This window comes from Pogona vitticeps, chromosome 4 (genome assembly GCF_051106095.1).
Source record: "Pogona vitticeps strain Pit_001003342236 chromosome 4, PviZW2.1, whole genome shotgun sequence".
In the NCBI taxonomy this organism is placed as follows: domain Eukaryota; kingdom Metazoa; phylum Chordata; class Lepidosauria; order Squamata; family Agamidae; genus Pogona; species Pogona vitticeps.
In genome coordinates, this window is record NC_135786.1 from 60,702,912 (window position 1) to 60,722,312 (window position 19,401).

At 41.2% G+C, this 19,401-nt stretch overlaps 1 protein-coding gene and 1 long non-coding RNA gene across 12 annotated transcripts in view; one reads left to right on the top strand and one right to left on the bottom strand.

Annotated features, from left to right (window-relative positions):
* Nucleotides 1–19,401, top strand: part of ST3GAL3 (ST3 beta-galactoside alpha-2,3-sialyltransferase 3) — a 243,994-nt gene that overhangs the window by 214,096 nt on the left and 10,497 nt on the right. The window lies entirely within an intron of this gene.
* Nucleotides 1,275–5,701, bottom strand: LOC140706612 (uncharacterized). Of its 2 annotated transcripts, XR_012086361.2 has the most exons (4): nt 5,567–5,701; nt 5,424–5,476; nt 3,068–3,136; nt 1,275–1,411 (listed from the first exon to the last, which is right to left on the bottom strand). It is a non-coding gene; the product is annotated as an uncharacterized LOC140706612 (long non-coding RNA). The 2 variants fall into 2 exon arrangements; XR_012086360.2 differs by lacking the exon at nt 5,567–5,701 and having other exon boundaries at nt 5,424–5,561.

Below are 19,401 nucleotides of genomic sequence, written 5' to 3' on the forward strand. Positions count from 1 at the left end.
TTAGGTATTTACCCCATTGGAATGCATTAACCGTTTTTTAATGCGTTTCAATGGATTTTTTTCCCCGCTTGACAATTTCGCTCTACAGCGATTTCGCTGGAATGGATTAACATCGTCAAGCAAGGCACCACTGTATCACAAGAAGACAAGGCACACTGGAAAATACAAAAATGCTAGGAAAACCTTGAAGGCAGTAGGAAAATACGAAATGAGTAAAACTGAACATGAGAAGGAGAAATGAAACCACAAACTTTATTTTGCAAGACTTGGGTTGTTAATGGCAAGAACTTTCGCAGTCATTGATTCCTACAGCCACTGTAGGTTAGAACCAACTTGACAACACGTAACAAAGAAGATTAAGTTGTGCCTCATTATTGGAAATAGAAAAATGCTTGATTAAAGGATGAGCAACTTGCATTTCTGTCATCATTTGTTCAAATAAGTTTCATTTCCAAATGCGTGTCGGTTGGTCAGTCGGTTTCATAAACTTGTATACCACCCAATTGGTGCTAGGAATTGCTCTGAGTAGTTTATATCCAGAATAAAATAAATATGATGTACATCTAAAATAATATACTAGTAAATAGCTAATCATACAGAGAGAAATAAAATAATTAGAAAAAACAAACAATGGCAAAATGGGAAACATCAGCATAACCAATCCATAATACATTAAGAGACAATGCTTTTGAAGGCTTCAGTGGATAGTCCTGTTTTGAGCATCCTCTTGAAAGCTGCTAAGGGGCCAGGCACAGCTCCACTGGGACCCCATTCCATAGGGTGTTGAGAATTTTGAATAAATATATATTCTCAAGACATAAGCAGAGTTGGGAGATATCAGGTTGCAAAGACACTATAACACTGAGAAAGTAAAATACCAACTTATACACAGAGAGAGAGAGAGAGAGAGAGAGAATAGACATGACATGGTACAATACATAGCATAGAAAAAAATGATCTGACTTACAGTAGATAAAATGTGCCCTTTACACATGACTTATATACATTCTTGGGACCAATCAGAAAACACATTACTTCATTTTCTACTTACATAAGATTACATAATGTACAACAGCTGTACAACATCAAGTCCTTAACCTTGCTACCCACACCGGAATACACTCAGTACATGACTCAGGTAAAATCAGCCATTTTACTTTCAACTATACAACATTTATATTTAATACATTTTGAGACCAAAATCTCAACATAGGGATGGGGCCACAACTGAGAAGGCCTAGTTTCTAGTGGATGTCTTCCTGGCTTCCCTCAGTGTGACAATCCATGGGAGCATGGCCTGGGAGGGTCAAATGGTGTGAGTTGATGTTCTTAGGAAAAGGTGCTCTGACAGTGAGTGAGGTCCGAAACCATGAAGGGCTTTATGGATAAGAACCAGTACCTTGAACCAGACCTGGAATGACAGAGGCACCCAGTGCAGACAGGTCAGGACTGGGGAGATGTCATCAAACTTACTCACATTTGACACCAGTCTGGCTGCCATATTCTGCACCTGCTGAAGTTTCTGGGACAATTTCAAGGGAAGCCCCACATAGAGAGCATTGCAATAATTGTTCTTTGAGATCACCAGGGTGGTAGGGCAGCAGGAGGAACAACAGCATGTCATTTTCTTCCATTAAATTTAATAATAAAATATTGTTGGCTATATGCAAACAGTGGTGATTGCATTGCTAGAGTTCTATTGGAATCAGAATGTGGAGAAATGCCAAAGAGACTCTTTTAAAGAGCCTCTTCAGTTGCCAAATACATAATCTTCTAAGACTGGAGATCACCTGCATCACCAAACATGAATGGATAGATAGATACCTGCTAGTTCAAGAATGACTATTCATTAAAAAAGATATTTTATATTGTTACATTAAGGAGACAAGAAGATACAGTTAGGCTTGAGTTTCTGGAACTATACGTAGAGCAGAATGACTTAGAACTAGCAACAATAGAAAAACGAGGCAATAAAGCATTTCCTTCATTTCCTTGCTTTTTTATTTTCCCCTTTTGGCTTTAATTGAAAAAAAAGTTATTTAAACCCTACTACTTTATTTTCAACGAACATGGCGGCGCTGCGGGTTAAACTGCAGAAGCTTCTGTGCTGCAAGGTCAGAAGACCAGCAGTCGTAAGATCGAAGCCATGTGACGGAGTGAGCTCCCGTCGCTTGTCCCAGCTCCTGCCAACCTAGCAGTTCGAAAGCATGTAAATGCGAGTAGAATTAATGAATTAACCCTCTCCTATGTTCATGGCACAGGAGTACCTGAATTTTCAATTAAACTGCATAACAAATATCTGACCTGACACTGGTGAGCTCCCATGTCTTGTATTTCGCTGTCTTATTTGTTTCAATTCACATGGCAGACCTAAATGGAACAATGGTTTCTGCATTCCATGTCTTTTACATGTTATATACATATGGCTAGAAAAAAATATCAAGATGTTGGATCTTTCTTAAAATTTTAAAAAAGGACTAGGAAACAGGGCAGGGAAGAGTTCTTGCCCTCTCAAGTCCTGCTAAGGGAAAACGCAGAAGCCTGTGCTGCAGGGTCAGAAGACCAGCAGTCGTAAGATCGAATCCACGCGATGGAGTGAGCGCCCGTCGCTTGTCCCAGCTCCCGCCAACCTAGCGGTTCGAAAGCATGCAAATGCAAGTAGATAACTAGGTACCACCTTGGTGGGAAGATAACAGCGTTGTGTCTAGTCATGCTGGCCACATGAGCACGGAAACTGTCTATGGACAAACGCTGGCTGTACAGCTTGGAGACAGGGATGAGCAACGTGCCCTAGAGTTGGACATGGCTGGACTAAATGTCAAGGGGAACCTTTACCTTTACCTTACTTTATTTTCAGTGTACTTGTTAATCTGAGCTGATGTTGGGGGATACAGGAAGGGGATTGAATAAAGGGGAACATTTGTTCTTCTTCACGGTCTCTGTGAATGTACATTAATGGGTTTAATCTGCGCTTGCGCAGAGGTTTCCGGAACATTCTACAGCTTTATGATACATTCGTCAAGGACCGCCCCCCTAGTACACGTGGTCCACCTGTCCTGGCAATTACCTCAGTTCCTTTTTGCCACCACTGAGGTCTCTCCTCTCATTGAGCTCCGTTCGTCATTGCTTCTTTAATCTGAGGAAAATTGGAAAAGACTTTTCGAGTCATTCTTTCCTGCTTCTATACAATCAAAGAAAAATTGTAAGAGACTTTTCGAGCAATTTTCCCTATCGCCCCCCCCCATTTTTTCCCTTCCCACCATTTATGGCCCCTCTTCCCTTGTTTAAAAGGTGCACCTCGTGCTCCATCAAAGTTCCTCTCACAGACGGTCACATTCTCTGTCTTTTTTGCATGGGGGAATCTCACCAGCCTTCTATTTGTCAGTTCTGCAAGAACTTCACTAAACAAGCCCTTAAACTCAAGACAACAGCGTCTCAGATCATTCCTCTGGAAACGTTCCTTGCTACCAGCTCAGACTATGGAACTGTCCCAAACATCTCAGCCCCTAAAGAATCTCTGAGTGCAACTACCACTTCTCCGATAGTTAAGTCAGTTTCCAAGACGAAAAACCGAAATCAAAGTCTAAATCTTCCAGTTCAGCAAAGTCCACCCCAGTACCAAACCCCCCAAAATTAAAAAAAATGAAGAAGTCTTCCACCGATTCTCGTCAATCCAGACACAGGCCGATACCGGACTTGACACCACTACAGGACCAGCCTACGGTCTGCTTGATTTTCCAGAAGAGACCCTTCTTCCTCCTTCTGGTCAACCACCATCTCCGCTACCGGCACAGTCTCCATCTTCTATGCTCACTTCGGCTGACGTTACCATCCTTCCTCGATTGCCATAGTCAAGCCCCAAATCCATGGGTTGCTCCATCTCTATTGGCGATTCCGAGTCGGTCTATCCCGTATCTGACATATCACCTCCGCGCAAGCGGTTAAAAAAGACCCATCATGTGCCAAACATGCCATTCCAATGCCAAGCCTGTGCGACCCATGACTCCAACTGGGTCTCTGGCATCTCAAGAACCTCCTACTTGATACTGCCACCTGAAATGAGTCACGCTGTATGAGCCTCCGTTGTATTACGAGCCTCCTCTTAAGCGCTCTCAACATTGAGCATATTGGTATTACCAACCCGAGCTCGACTTTTATACCGACCCTAGGCATTCTCAATGTCGATACTACTACCAACCCGACTTCTCTGATTCTTTGCCTTCCCCTCAATACCGATCACGCCATCATGGTTACTACTACCGTGCTTCGTTGGATGATAACTCCGTACCACTCCCTTCGGTACTGAAGTCTCACAAATCTCACAAGAGGACCCATCCTGAACCTCTCCAAGAACAACCCATGGTGCCGAAACGGTCCTGGACTTCTGCTCCAACAATACCATGTGTCTCAGAACCCTCTGCTCCTTCTCAACCTCGAGCTTCCTCAGTACAGGTGACCACTACATATGCTGGACCTCTGCCTCTGCTTCCCGGTACCACTCAATCTCACCATAAGAAACATTCGAAACATCAATCTGTTTCCGTACCAGCCCAACACGCTCCTTCTGAATCTCAGCCTCCTCTTCCGGAACCCCCTGCTACTTCCATCCCACGGCATCGTGTCACTTCTCCAACTTCGTCTTCTCAATCATACTATTCTTATGCCTCTGGTTCTTTACCAGTACAAGAATCCCTAATCTACCTACACCGGACTCAGATGTTGCTGAAGCCAGTCCTCCTTCACCATCTGACAACTTCTCCTATTTTCAATTAGTTCTTCAAATTACAAAAGCTATGGAACTAGATGTTCAGCAACCTGCTCAACCTCAATCAGATAAAGTGTATGAGGACATCAGTGAGTAACAGACTCCACCTCTAAAAGTATGAGCTTTATCCCTTCATTATTAAAGCTCAGTAAAGAAGCCTGGTCTAAGCCCTTCTCTGTTCCTCAGATGTCTCGCAAAGTCAAGAATCTATGCAAGACACATGGAGACAACATTGCCTTCCTATCCAAAAATCTGCCTCCCAATTCAGTCATCGTTGATGCTACCCAGAACAGAGTGTGAAACTGCTCTAATACCACGCTGAATAACAAAGAAGGAAAGAAACTAGACATTGTTGGGCATAGAATCTATTCCCTGACCTTGTTTACCATTCACACTGCCAATTATCTTGTGGCCATGGGAGCTTATCATTGTTATCTCTGGAATAAAGCTTTCCCTTCACTTCAGTCGGCTTCAGGTGAATACAAACCCTGTGGCTTTGCTTTCCACCAGGAGGCCATGGCCCTCGCATGTCATGTTACCGCCAGACATGTTATCGAAGCATCATCCAGGCACATGGCTGGGATAGCCCTCTGTAGATATGCCTGGCTACGATCAGCCCATATTTTAGATGACACTTGTATGAGAATCGAAGACTTACCATTCTATGGTACTGGACTATTTGATGAAAAAACTGATGACATACTGGACAACCTGCAGAAATTAAGAAAAACAGCATGATCATACAACACCCAACCATACTACAGACCACAACGGTATCAGTGGCGCCGTCCTTACTCTTACCAACAATCCAGATCATTTACTGACAGGAATAAGTATACTTCACAGCCTGCCCCTTCCTTCCAACCTCAACACAGGGCACAACATCAACACCCCAAACAGTTTTTTTTATCACCCTGAAAAGAAACAAAAACAGAATCTTTGACTTCTCCATCCCCCAGATCTGCTTTACTTATCTTTCTCCTTTCACCGCCCCTCATCTTTCAGCCCGTCTTCCATCTTAGGCATCTATCACCACTGATTCCTGGCTCCTCACCATCATTGCTACAGGTTATGCCATAGATTCATTTTCCCACCTCCACCAAGGATCATTCTAACCTCACCATCCATTGCTCTCAAACAAGAAATTCAATCTCTTTTCCTAAAGGATACCATATCATTTGTCAATCCTTCAGAAGATGATCCAAGATTCTTCTCCCACTATTTTACCATCCCAAAATGAGATGGCGGTCTGTGGCCTATTCTCAACCTTCGGGACCTCAACTATTGCATCATTCAGAGATGTTTTCAAATGATTATGTTAGAACGAATCCCACCCATTCTTCAGCAAAATGACTGGTTCACAGTTATACATTTAAGTGGTGCATATTTCCACATTACCGTTCACCAGGACCATCGCAAATTTCTCAGATTCGCCATAGGACCCCATGCCTACAAAATCAAAGCCCTTCCTTTCAGCCTCTCTACAGCGCCAAGGGTATTCACCAAATGTATGGCACCTGTAGCAGCCCACCTGCGTACTCTGGGAATCTCCATCTTCCCCTACATAGACAACTGGCTGATAGTCTCCCCTTCACATTCTCAGGCTTTAAAAGATATCCAATCGACCCTTTCTCTCCTCGCAGATCTGGGCCTCAAGATCAATGAAGAAAAATTCATTCTTGCCCCTACACAATGGATCACCTACATAGGCGCGGTCCTCGACTCCACAAGGGCAAGAGTTTTTCTTTCTCCAGAGAGAGCAATCAAACTTCACATGCTCATCGAACAATTCCTTCCTCACTAATTCATCACAGCACATTCGGCTCAACGTCTCCTAGGCCTTATGGCCTCCACCACAACAACTATTCAGCACTCCAGGCTAAAGATGTGCTTCCTACAATCATGGTATCTGTCCTTCTTGATCCTATGACAAACCCATCTTCCAAGCTTCTCCCAAGTCACCCCCGAGCTCTCTTCTCAGCTCATCTGGTGGGACACCCCATCCAACCTGTTCATCAGACGGTCATTTGCTCCTCTCCAACTATTCAGATCACCACCGATGCAAGCCCTACTGGATGTGGGGCGTGCATATTCGTGCTACCTGGTCCCGCACCAAGCGAGCTCTTCATATAAACAATATCAAACTCTTAGCCATTTTCAAGGCCTTCCAAGCCTTTGAACCCATCATTCTTGGCAATGCCGTTCAAGTCACAACCAACAATACCACCGTGTTGTTTTACATAAACAAATAAAGAGGTACCTATTTCCTTCCACTGCTATATCTCACTGTCCAATTATGGGAATGGTGTCTAGAACGCCACATTTTTCCCATAGCAATACATATTGCTACTCAAGACAATCTTGTAGTGGACACTCTCTGCAGACTACATACCCAGATGCACAAATGGACTCTAGACCAGTTCATATTTCACCCCCTTTGCAAGATCTGGGGTCAACCACACATAGACATGTTCGCCATATGCCAAAACTCCAGATGCGCCCTCTTCTATTTGAGGGCAGGCATGGGACATGGATCCCTCAGAGATGCACTGATGGCAGACTAGTCGCTAGACCACACATCTCATCTATTTCTCTCCCCCCCCCCAATTCCTCTCCTTCTCAGAGTAATAGCCAAGATCCGTCACGATCGCCCCAACGCAATCATCATTGCCCCTTGATGGTCAAGGCAACCATGGTTCACCATGCTCCACTGACTGCCTCTCATTCCTCACCTCCTCTCACAGCATCAAGGCAGGACTCACCACCCCAGTCTTCACACTCTCCATCTCACGGCGTGGAGGATTCACCCTCGGTAGATGCCATCTTAGCTAACGCCCGAAAGCCTGCACTGTTAAGCTCTATTTGTATAAATGGACTGTCTTCACAAGGTTTGCTCTTCAACATCATCTTCCAACCAATCCTATGACCCTGCAAGCTGTCTTTCAACTTCTATATCCATGAGCATTGTTCCCTGTAAGGTGTGCGCATGTGCGGGTGTGCAGAGATTCATCGATGCCATGCAGCGGCAACTGGGGTCACCTGTTTACTTCTGGGTTTAAGATGAAACCCCCCACGCAGATAGGCAAGGCTTGCATGCAAAGTGGATGAAAATTAGAGGGAATGTTGTCCATGAGCCATGCTTGCTTTTAAAATTGTAGATCCTTCTTTCTATATGACAAAGAAAACTGTTGGTTTTAACCTACAGTATCCAACTAGAACCATCGTATATAGGTTGGCCCCTAAACATTTGTTTAAATGACCATATATATAGTTCCAGATTCTGAAACATGTAAAATTTTGGAAAATTTTTATGAGTCATACAAATATATGGAAATACACACTTCCTGTAGATTAGAAGAACTGAAAAGACTGGAACTAATGTCGAATCTCAGATCGATGGCACAATGTTCAGATGTTGATTTGTTGAGATGGAGGATATATCACTGAATCTTTTTGAGAGTACCTGCCCTATTGTTTGCCAGATTAAATCATAGTATTGCTGGTAAGCATGAAGAACAAGATTCACTTAAAATACAACTTAAGTCTAACCTAGTGATTAATGGACTGACAACATGCTGCTTCTCAAGCCTGCCTGACAAGTCGCCCTGGGAATACAAGAAATAGTACTGACTGAAAGAAAGATCAGCTTTAAAAGGAAAGGAGTTGAGGCAGGGGGATCCACAAAGGCATGATACATTTTTAGAGACCTGCAGTGATGAACGATGGAGTTCATTTGCCTCCCTCATTGTGAAAAAAAATCCTTATTTATTTATTTTAAGAAAAACAACTTCTAGCTTGGGATAAAAAGCAAGCCTAATACAAATTATACTCTAGGGAGAGACTGTCCCTGCTCTGCATGTGTGTGTATTCATACATATATGGAGTAGAGCATATTAGAGATAAATTTCCACTGTGCAGTGTTCAAAGGATATTCTAAGGGCCAGGGAGGTCAGTGGATAAAGGAGCTGCAAACAGAGGCATGAAGATATGTTGACAGGTGATTTGTCATCTTCATAGCAGCAAATCTGTCCCTATAGATTCCAGATCACAGTCAATAATGGCCCCTGTACCTTTGACTCCCTTTGTTGAAAAGAGGTGCACACACTCAACCAAATCCTGAATGCAGCATTTTTATACCTTCCAGGCTTTATAGAAGCCTGAGATGGTTTGGTTTGAGAAGCATATGCCCTCCTCCAGACAAGGCAGAGTCCAAAGTAGAGCTTGGATACAGTTATGCTGGCCGTGAGATTTTGGGAGCTGCCGAAAAACTCTCATAAGCTCTAATTTAGAGGTAAGGTCCCAACAGTTCAGAGTCTAACCTACCAGTGCCAAACACAGAGCAGATAATGCAGGCAAGTACCATCTTGAAAAATGACTCAAATTAATGCTAATATTCTAGCCAGCAGGGTTGAGCCGAACAGCCAGAATGTCATGTGAGGGCAATCAAAATACAGGTTCAAAGGCAGTCTAAGGTGAGTCACAAAGGAAACCCAACAGAGCAGGAGAAAAGGAATGTGCTCACAGGGACTCAGGTCATTCTATAGACTAGAGATTGCTTCCAACAATCCTTGCCTAGAACTGAGACTTAAAAGAGCTGAACTTGCAGAACCCCTCCCAGGCCGTAGCTGCAAGCAGGGGATAGGTTATTCACAAGAAGGATATTGCTCTGGAAGAGTCTTTCACTTTGAGACAATCGTTCTGAACTGTGGTCTGAAACTCTGAAGCCCTGGCTATGCTTCCACTTGCTGGAACCCTCTGGAATAGGCTGGTGGTTCCTCTTCATGCTCTGGCTTGTGAGCTAGGATCCTGGCCCCTCAGGCAGGAAATTCTATTACCCTTTCCCATGGTAGTCCAGGATCCTCAGACCTTTTCTGCCATTTGGCTAGGAAGAGAATACCTCAAAGAGAGTATGATGTTCCTGTTCCAGCCATTCCCTATAAAGCAGATAATACACAATATTTTAATATTCTTTGTTTTATTATATTTTGCTTATGGAATCTGGGAATCAGATACAAATATTCAAGCTATGTTCATCTCTCCAGCCTTTACCATTATATGCTTCATCCTCAATTAAAAGGAATTTTAAAAGCTGATATGCTATTGAACAAATGCCAAACAAGATGTGTTGTAGGCTGTGAATGTCTGGTTTTCAGGCTACCTTTAGTAAGTTGTATTTCAAGATAAAAAGTCTCTTTTAATCTCAACTTTAGACTTTATGATAATCTGAAAAGACCCAGATTTCCTCTAACGAAGTCCCACCTCTGTTAGGAATTTTTTTTGACAAAAAGTATGATTTAAATTACAATAAATAAAATACTCAGATCATTTGTTTCCTGTAAATTAGCACCTGAAGTAAAAGCTAGTGGTTCATATTATAACATTGAATTCCTTTTATAATTGAATTATACTGGCTAAAAACTTGTTGCAGTCAGGCAAATGGCATAACTTCTAGATACAAAATGCTGTAAGTTAAGAAATTTCAATAGGCATTATCTGTTGCATGCCAAGTTGCATGACTCAGCATGCAACAGATAAAATCTACAGAGATTTTTTCATTTACAGCAGTTTGTGTCCAAAATGTATGCTACCTGTCTAAATCAATATATGTTTATTTTTTGCTTAGTTCCTGAAGAAGGCCACCGCCAGAACATGTCAAGCCTGAGCTTTTTAGATAAGAATAAAATCTGCATTGCTACCATTTTTATACATCTTGAGACTCAGTCTTCCATTTGTACTTCTGCCAGTGGATGTACTAGTTCCCTCTGCTTTGTTCCACAATAGGATCTCACTCATTCTATTTATGCTTGCAGTGTAGATAAGGGTAAAAAAGTACAATCACATTTTAATAACATTGTTAAAATCCAGGGGGAAAAATCTGACTAGCAATTCAAATAATCAGGCAGGATAATAAGCATCACATGGCCCAGTCCCTCCTACTCCATTCAGTATGTCTCAATATATTTACTATTTCTCTTTACCATGTGTTTTACGATAATCTCCCTTCTCTCTGAACAAATATTCAAGGAATATTTTTAAATATATCTGCCTCAGCAACAGAGTATTAAAATTAGTTAGGTACAAGTAATGTCCCTTTTTTGAAAATTAAGTTCCAAAATGTATTCAGGAGTGCCAGATTATGGTATATCCTGAATGCAGAATCCAGAATCTACAACAGGCAGGAGTATAATATATGTTTTTAAATAATGTATGTTCTAGTCTGGATTGTATCCAGTTCTACTTCTGTGCCTTCTGCAATATTGTTCTTGACCTGTTATTTTAGCAACTGTCAATTTCCCAACCTGAAACTGTGGATTGCGACCCGAGAATCAACCTCATTTTTCCTGAAGTCCCTAGAGCAGATGTGCCATCTTCTTTTTGCTTCTCCCTGCCGAGTTATCAATCCAGGCCCATTAGCTATATTTCCTAATGATATCAAACTTCTTTCTCTGTAGCAGCCACTATGATGTCTACCCTTGTGAGTAGCTGTCGTTTTCCAAAAAATACTTGTATTTTGGATTTTGACCTCTCTAAAGATACATATTTTATTCTGCTATGTGTCCCTGAGGTTCAAGTGAATCTAACAACCTAACTTGCCTAGAGATACCCGAGGAAGCAGAAGTGAGTAGTGTTTGGTCATTTTAAATTGAAGAAAAGAAGTTGTGATTCACTTGTACTGCAACATCCAATAGGGATGATTAAAGATTTAGGCAACTAGATAGATACCACATTTTGAAAAGAAAAGGGAGAATAGCAGCTGAAAGATGAAAAGTCTTCTCAGGTACTTTTGCATCTGATTTACTCCATGAAAACTGATGGCACAATACTGTAACTGTTTAAGGTATCACAAGTTTCTTTGTTATTTCAGTAGTTAAATGTCCCTAACCAAAAAAAAAACCCGTGGTATTAAAGCAATAGCAGAACAATCCCACACCCCTTTCTAGAGCTAGGTGTATTCCAAGGCACTATTTTTATTTTTAGTTATTATTATTTTTAAAATTATTTTATTTGTACCCCGCCCTTCTGGTCTTGCGACCACTCTAGGCGGCTATTCAAGTTGGCAGCTAATGTGCATCTTACCTTCTTTCTCCTTCATTTGGCTTACCTGTCACCTTTTGCTTGTGTAGAACTCTCATCTGAGAAAGAGACTGTATGAGCTAAAACACTGGTAGTTATTTCAGGTTGGTGCTATCCCAACCTCACTGGTGGAGGTTGGGATAGCAAATGCTGTAAGTACAGGTATGTTAACTGCCTTGGAATATTCAAAGACATGTACATTGTTCCTGCATAGTGACATATATCCCTAATTGCAATAGGGCATTGTCAGTGGGACAGCAGCCTTTCCATACCTACAGCAGTCTTTTAGAAACACATGGAAGATCAAAGTAATAATTAAGCAACATGGGCAAACCAGTCTTCCATGTTCTTGCACCTTAAAAAAAAGAAGAGAAAGCCTTCATTAAAATCATGGAAGGATAGGTTTACTGCTTGAACACTAGGTTTTCCAGATACAGTTCTTCAAAAAGCTGTCAAATCTAAACTTCACATAGGAAACATTTTGCTCAGTGAAACTCAGATTCTGACTTTTATGCTATTAGAAGAACTGGTCAATTCTGACCAATTTTATGCTATTAGAAGCACTGGTCAATCCTGAATCTAGCAGTCCTTATGAGACTAGTCAGCATCATTGTAGAAAAGGACAAGAGAGGGTGAAGATTTGCATGCATTAATTATGTAATGCAAGTTTAAAAATAATTTACTGTACTGTAAAGAGAAACACAATACAACTCACCATATCTGTTATTTGTTCACTTTATGTATATCCCACATTTTTGCCAAAAATTGTATTCAAGGTAGCAATAAAACACAGATTAGGAATTTTATTGCAGAAAACTGACCTGCTTGCCTGAGTACAGTAGTTTGTTGTCCAGGTATTAACTGTTTGTGAGGAACTCCAAGACCCTCGCTTTCCCTTTTTATAGGTCTTTCTCTTTAACCACCCATGAACTGCTTTTCGAATAACCAGTACCTTTAGATAGAAGACCCTGTGACTGTCCTCTCTGTAATGTAGGATACAGTCACAGGGCTATCTTTATGCATCTGTTCATAACATTATGGAGAAATCATATTACCAAGTCCTCCATCACTGTTTCATCCAAGCTGTTTCCTTTTGTGGCACCCAAATCTCCCTAAGGAGACTATGGAGTTTGGACAGGGAGCCAATGTGGTCACAAATCTATCTCTTTTTTACTGAGGTAAGTCCTCAAGCCTCAGCAGAGCATAAAATCTGTGCCATGGACAAGCCTGACCATTAAACAACACTTCACTTTACTCAGTACTTTGAAAGTACTTAAACATGGGCTTTGTGATTCCTCAAAACTGACAACAACTCTGTAAGGTAGGACTTCTCTAAGGTAGCCAGTTATTGACCTTCTCTACTCCTCTGGATTTAGTCTAACCTTGTTGATCCAAGAGACTGGTCCTCAGTTGAGATTTTATAATTATTTTTATTAAGAAAGATTCATAGAAACAGTTTGTAAAAGTGGTAGTATAAAAACATGTCCAAAGGTTACAATAGTTAAATAAAGCTGTTATTTCTTATTAAAATAAGAAAATAAAATAAGAAATACTATATATCTAAGCTATTCCCACCCCTCCTTCTCCTTACCATTCTAAATTCTGTAAACATTTCTCAATCCATCAGGAATTCCTCCCAGCTTGGCATAAGCTAAGAGAAGCTCTCTGACACCTCCTCTCCTCCATCTTTTATACATTCCTAAGACCTCCTTCTTCATAGCTGTAAACCAATTAACTTCAAAGAGCCATAGTACCACTCTCCACCCCCAATTCCCATGAAGATGCAGGTGTTGTTTATCTTCTCCCAATTAGGATGGTATGTTGAGTCTTCACACAGGCGTCTTTCATCCATGCACTCTTATCAGAATCCACTCTGTACCATACTTGACAGAAAAACATTCTAATGCCTTAAAATCATTTCCCACAGAAACTATCTGACTCCATTTTCTCTGACTGCAAATCCTCCTCTCCTTCAATATCATCACACGCCTCTTCTTAAAATACAAATAACCAGGGTTACATAAAAGCCTGCATTTTTGACGAAAGAAAAGGTTACATGTATTTGGTTACATGGTAGGTTACATGTATTTGGCCTAGTAATCTTACTAACTCTATGTTGACGTTATACAATGAAATAATAATAAATGCCAATTTTAATTAAGTAATTATCTAGCTAAGCATGAGGTAGACAAAGTTCTATCAGCAGCATTGAATATAGAGCTCTGGTGTTAAGCAATTCTAGGAGTCTGGAAAATAGAAAACAGTCATGTTAGTATCAAAACAGAAATACAGTGGTGCCTCGCTTAGCGAGTGCTTCGCTATGCGATGAATTCGCATAGCGAGGGGGTCCGGGCCATTGCTGGAGCGTTTGCTCAGCGATGGCCCCTATGGCGATTTTTCGCTTTGCGATGATCGCTAAGCGATTTGCTTAGCGATCTTCGCAAAACGAAGCGGGGGAGAACAGCTGATCGGCGGTTCCAAAATGGCTGCCGGAAGGTCCGCGCCGCATTTTCGCGCCCTGCCCTCGCTTACCGAGGGCGCGAAAATGGCGGCGCTATGGAAGAAACATCGCTTAACGGTGAGTTTTCAAGCCATAGGAACGCATTGAACGAAGTTCAATGCGTTTCTATGGCTTTTTTAGTCCCGTTTAGCGATGTTTTCGCATAGCGAAGGTTAATCCAGAACGGATTAACCTCGCTATGCGAGGCACCACTGTACATCCTGGTTATGCTCAGGAACCAGTAAATCAGGAACAACTTCTTCAATGATCTCCCACTCCACAATGCATTCCGGACAGACTATCAGCCACAATGTTCATCTTGCCAGGAATATGTTGAACCTCAAAATCAAAATCTTGTAAAGTTAAACTCTAACGCAAAAGCTTTTGATTATGAGATTTCATTTTTTGCAGCCAGACTAACACATGATGGTCAGTCTCGATAAATCTACACCCCCATAAATATGGCCGGAGATGTTGAAGTGACCATATCACGGAAAAAGCCTCTTTTTCAGTTACAGAGTAGGCCCTTTCTCGATTTAACAACTTTTTACTGAAAAAACGGATAGGATAAAGAATTCCATCCTTCCCTTTCTGCAACAACACAGCTCCTAGTCCCCAATCTGAAGCATCAGTCTGTAAAACAAGTTTGCCATCCCTTCCCTCTGAGCATCCAGTAAACTCCAGCTCAGGAGGCATAACACCACTCTCCACCCCCAATTCCCATGAAGATGCAGGTGTTGTTTATCTTCTCCCAATTAGGATGGTATGTTGAGTCTTCACACAGGCCTCTTTCATCCTTGCACTCTTATCAGAATCCACTCTGTACCAGGCTTGACAGAAAAACACATTTCAGTGCCTTCAAATCATTTCACACAGAACCTTTCTGACTTCATTTTCTCTGACTACAAATCCTACTCTCCTTCAATATCATCACACTCTTCACGTAGCTGTAATTGTTTTTATCTGACAAAGACTCCTGTACTAAGAGGCAGTTAATTCATGCCTTTGCTGCTGCAACAGCACCCATACAAACACCCCCAAAACTCAATGAGCCTCTTATATTTCTTCATCTGTAGCAACCCAAATAAAAGATAGTTTATTTATTTGTTTGTGATCTATCAAAGTTAAACAACAATACCAGGTGTCGCACACCCCCAGTGTCCCCTGTTTGTTTTCCCACTCACACAGGTTTACCTTTGGACACAACTTGTAATTTTCACCCTTTTTCGCTGCCACCAGAGGGTATTACCCTCACTGTACCAATGATGAATCTCAGACTGTTGCTCCCAAATATAACAAGGTTTATTTATGGTTTGGTAGGTAAATCACAGTAGTAAAGTCATGGATGTTCTTTTATTATTCATTCAATAAATGTGGATTTGATTACATATACGCTTGCTGGTATTCTTTCACTTTAATCAAGGTCTCAATATATTCTGTCTACGTATTTCTTATTACTTTATATTCTCTAATACACCAACTTTACAATCTCTTGTCTAAACACGTTTCCATCTTCTCCCTAACTGACTCTGTCTCCCCCAGTTCTGTTGACTCCACCCCTCCTGTCCTGTCATAGGCTCCTGCACTAGAGCTCTAAAATGACTGACAGGAGTGACGTGTGGGCTGTCCACCACACCAGGGTAGTTGATACACTATAGCTCTTCCTCTCCCCAAGGATTTTCAGCAAAAGAATGATGGTTTCACAGTAATTTTCTTTAAAGTATGTGTTTCTGTATCTCAACAGTTATATTTAGCTTTGATCGATTAGCTCATTCAGTATTAGGTACAGTATGTCTGCACTTTGGTGCCTATGCTCACTGGAAGCTGTATGTATAACAAAACCAAGTTTACCCTTCCTCCTTGATTCCCATTGGGTACTAGCTCTTACTGCCAAAGGTTCTTCCTTTACCAGCCACATGGAGGCAGAGTCAAACTGAATAGGTTCACTAGGTTTCGAAAGGGGAAAGGATTGATTCATATCACTGGTCCAGTTTAATTCTAGTAAAGACAATTAGCTCATGCCTATCTAACATTATTTTAAGTCAAATGTGAAGTAGAAGAACATTTGGCCAGCATCCTGTTGCCCTGTTGCATTCTCAGTGCTGTGTTCTGTGTGTGTGACTGGTGGGTCTTTTTTGGAGCTTGTATAAGGAAACATCTTGCTCATGTGTCCTGTTGAAATTGAGGGTGGTGATCTGTGGCTTGTGCAAATGTATGTATGCTGTGAGAGAGCATGGAACACTGAAAGCAGCGTTGTGCTCCTTCTAATGTGCAGATTCGGGCCTTTGCATCCAGCTCCTCTACACTAAAGCAGAATTTTTTTACCTGGTAGAAAATTAAGCTTACTTTGACTTATTTCTTAGAAAGTGTAAGAGCTGGGCCATAAAAGAGATGAAAGAATCAAAGAATGAACATAGTCAAGGATATCTGTTATTTCTGCATATAAATTTGCCACATGAACCTTTTGATTTTTTTTTAAAAAAAATCAGTTTAGGTTAAGAATGTGATACCTCATCTGTAGGAGATGGTGAACATATTCAAAGATGGAGAAGTTATTTAACATATTCATGTATTTATATTCCTAAAGTAGGAATTACAGTGTTTTTCACCCTTGCATGGCATGGTTGCACAGGCTAGAATCCTCTCTTCTACTAAATATTGCAGGTACAGAAGACTTCAGGTCTTTTCTCTCTGACTATTCTGTTCTTTTCCTTTTGTATAGCTGTGACTGGTATTTCTCTAGAGATGCCTTAAACATGTGCTCAGAAGTGCCACCTCTTGAAAACCTCTGTGCAAAAGACACAGAAAGAAAATGAAGATTTAAAGGCAAAGCTCAGTGCAGATTAACTCAATAGAACTAAACTTGTGTATATAACTAGTTAACTAGAGGAGACTTTCAATGGGTTAGAACCGGGTATCAACAGATGGTAAATAGGGAGCTTTTGCTGCAGCGAGACAGAAGCAGTTTCCTTGACATATGGCTGGCTTTCTGTCAGGTGGCAAATACATTAGTACCAGGACATTTCAGGAAGTGTCCCTAGCCATAGCCTGCTGTTCTTAAGCAACAGGGGCCATCGACTTACGAGTTTCTCTCCTGTGATTTAATCTTTATAGGATTTTGGTGTGCTAATCATCAAGATAAGTATATCTGATAATAGGGGTCCATCCACTGAAGTGAAGCTAATTGGCAGTGGCTGAGCAGCTTTTCTTCCTGTTGGGTTGGTTTACCATGTGTCTCGATCCAGCCCTTGTACAGTTCTCAACTGGATGCTTGCACATGGAGATAGCAAGAAAGAGGAAAAGGCAAGGAAATGGACATTCTACAACTGATCATATTCAAAACAATTTAGAAATTGTGCATGCATAATCAGTTACAAAGGGAAGACTGCTAAAATGTTACATTGCCATCCTATTGCTCTAGTCTTGCATATTGACAACTAGTGCAATCAATTTTGCCAAGGAATACATTTCACCTTTCAGGGTTTATTTGTTTGTTTTTGTGGCTTTCTGTCTCTTCTCATTTGCTCTAGTTACTACTGACAGAACACAAAATCAGACAGTCCTGCTATACCTGTAAACAGAGGAAATCCTATCTTGATCCCCAGGGAGCAGGGTTTGGGTTTTTTTCTTAATGCCATATGGAATATTCTGGCTGGGATACAGAGAAACATGTTGCTCTTGCCATTCCCTCAGACCATCAGCAAGTTTGTTTGCACAACTGAGAGCAGTTCAGAGTGAAAATGAGAGACTAAGAAGGGGAGAGCATGAAAATAGTGGGCAAAGGGTTTTGCCTCACAAGCAACACGTGTGTTTTTCAAGGCCTCAATATCAATAATAATAATCCTGGGGTGCCTGGGGCTGATATTGTCGTGACATTTCTCATCAGAAACCCTAGATTTGTGGTTTTTGAACAGTTGAAGAGTACTGTGCCTGGTATCGTCATAGGGCAAACCCCTTTTGTTGGTTAAACTTGTTTGCCATAACTGTCCACTACTACAGGATTTAGTGAATAGAAAAACAATGAGGAAACTAGATACAGATCATTAAGCCCCTGAGCCTCTTATGGAATTGTTCTGTATACACTTTTTCTAACCCAACTGAACAGTTGCCCAGTTGTCATCTAGAGCATCTAGCAGGAAGAGAGACAAGGAAATGTCTCATCTCACTGTGTGATCTAAAGTTTCCAACATAAAGTTAGAAAAACTTGTAGCTAATGCAGAAAGGATTTCCACCAATATATTCCTATGAGTGCACAGAACTCACCTGTTAATTGACTTGTGATCCGAAGAGTGTGGTAGGTGATCTGACAGTAACACATGGGTTGCCAACTTTAAAAGTGACATCAGTAAGCAAGATGTATTCCAAAGACCTTAATTCTCAATTCCTCCTTAAAAATGTACACACTTTCCTTCACTCATCCTCTCTCTTCTCACATTAGCTAATCACAAGAATGTAGCCTATTAGTCGTGCCTGCCATTTGGAGTAAGATTTTCTTCTGTAATTGAGATTTTGCTGCAGATGAGTTTTTTCCTGTCTTCTGTGTGGATTGGTATGTTGCAACACTAACAGAATATGTCTTCAGGCTGCCTTTCTTAATACTGGCAAAGCTTTGTTCCACTGCCATGGTGGAATATTCTCCAGAATGAAATTGCTGGTGGGTGGTTGTGCTTAATTTTTATATGATAGCCTGGAATCCCACAGATTAAATACAAATAGCCAATAAGACCATTAAGGCAGGTTAGGCAAGGTTTTTTGTGTCTTTATCGTATGCCAAATGGGGTTAGAGTGTGTGAAACCATGTCAGAGCAAAATCAGTGACCATTGTACAGTAGTTGGGGGATTGCAGTCTGAAAAGTAACTTTCTATATTCTTCCTGTAACTTGCAGAACAGATAGGGAAAAACTCCTTTCTACTTTGCCATGGCAGTAAAGGATGTAACATGGAAGTTCAAGGACCCAGGAATAAAGACTGTTATTATACACAGTTTCTAAACTTGGTCCCTGTGACTCTTTGACATTCCCTTTCCACCTGTCACTTTCTGTCAGCTGGATGAGATGCCTAT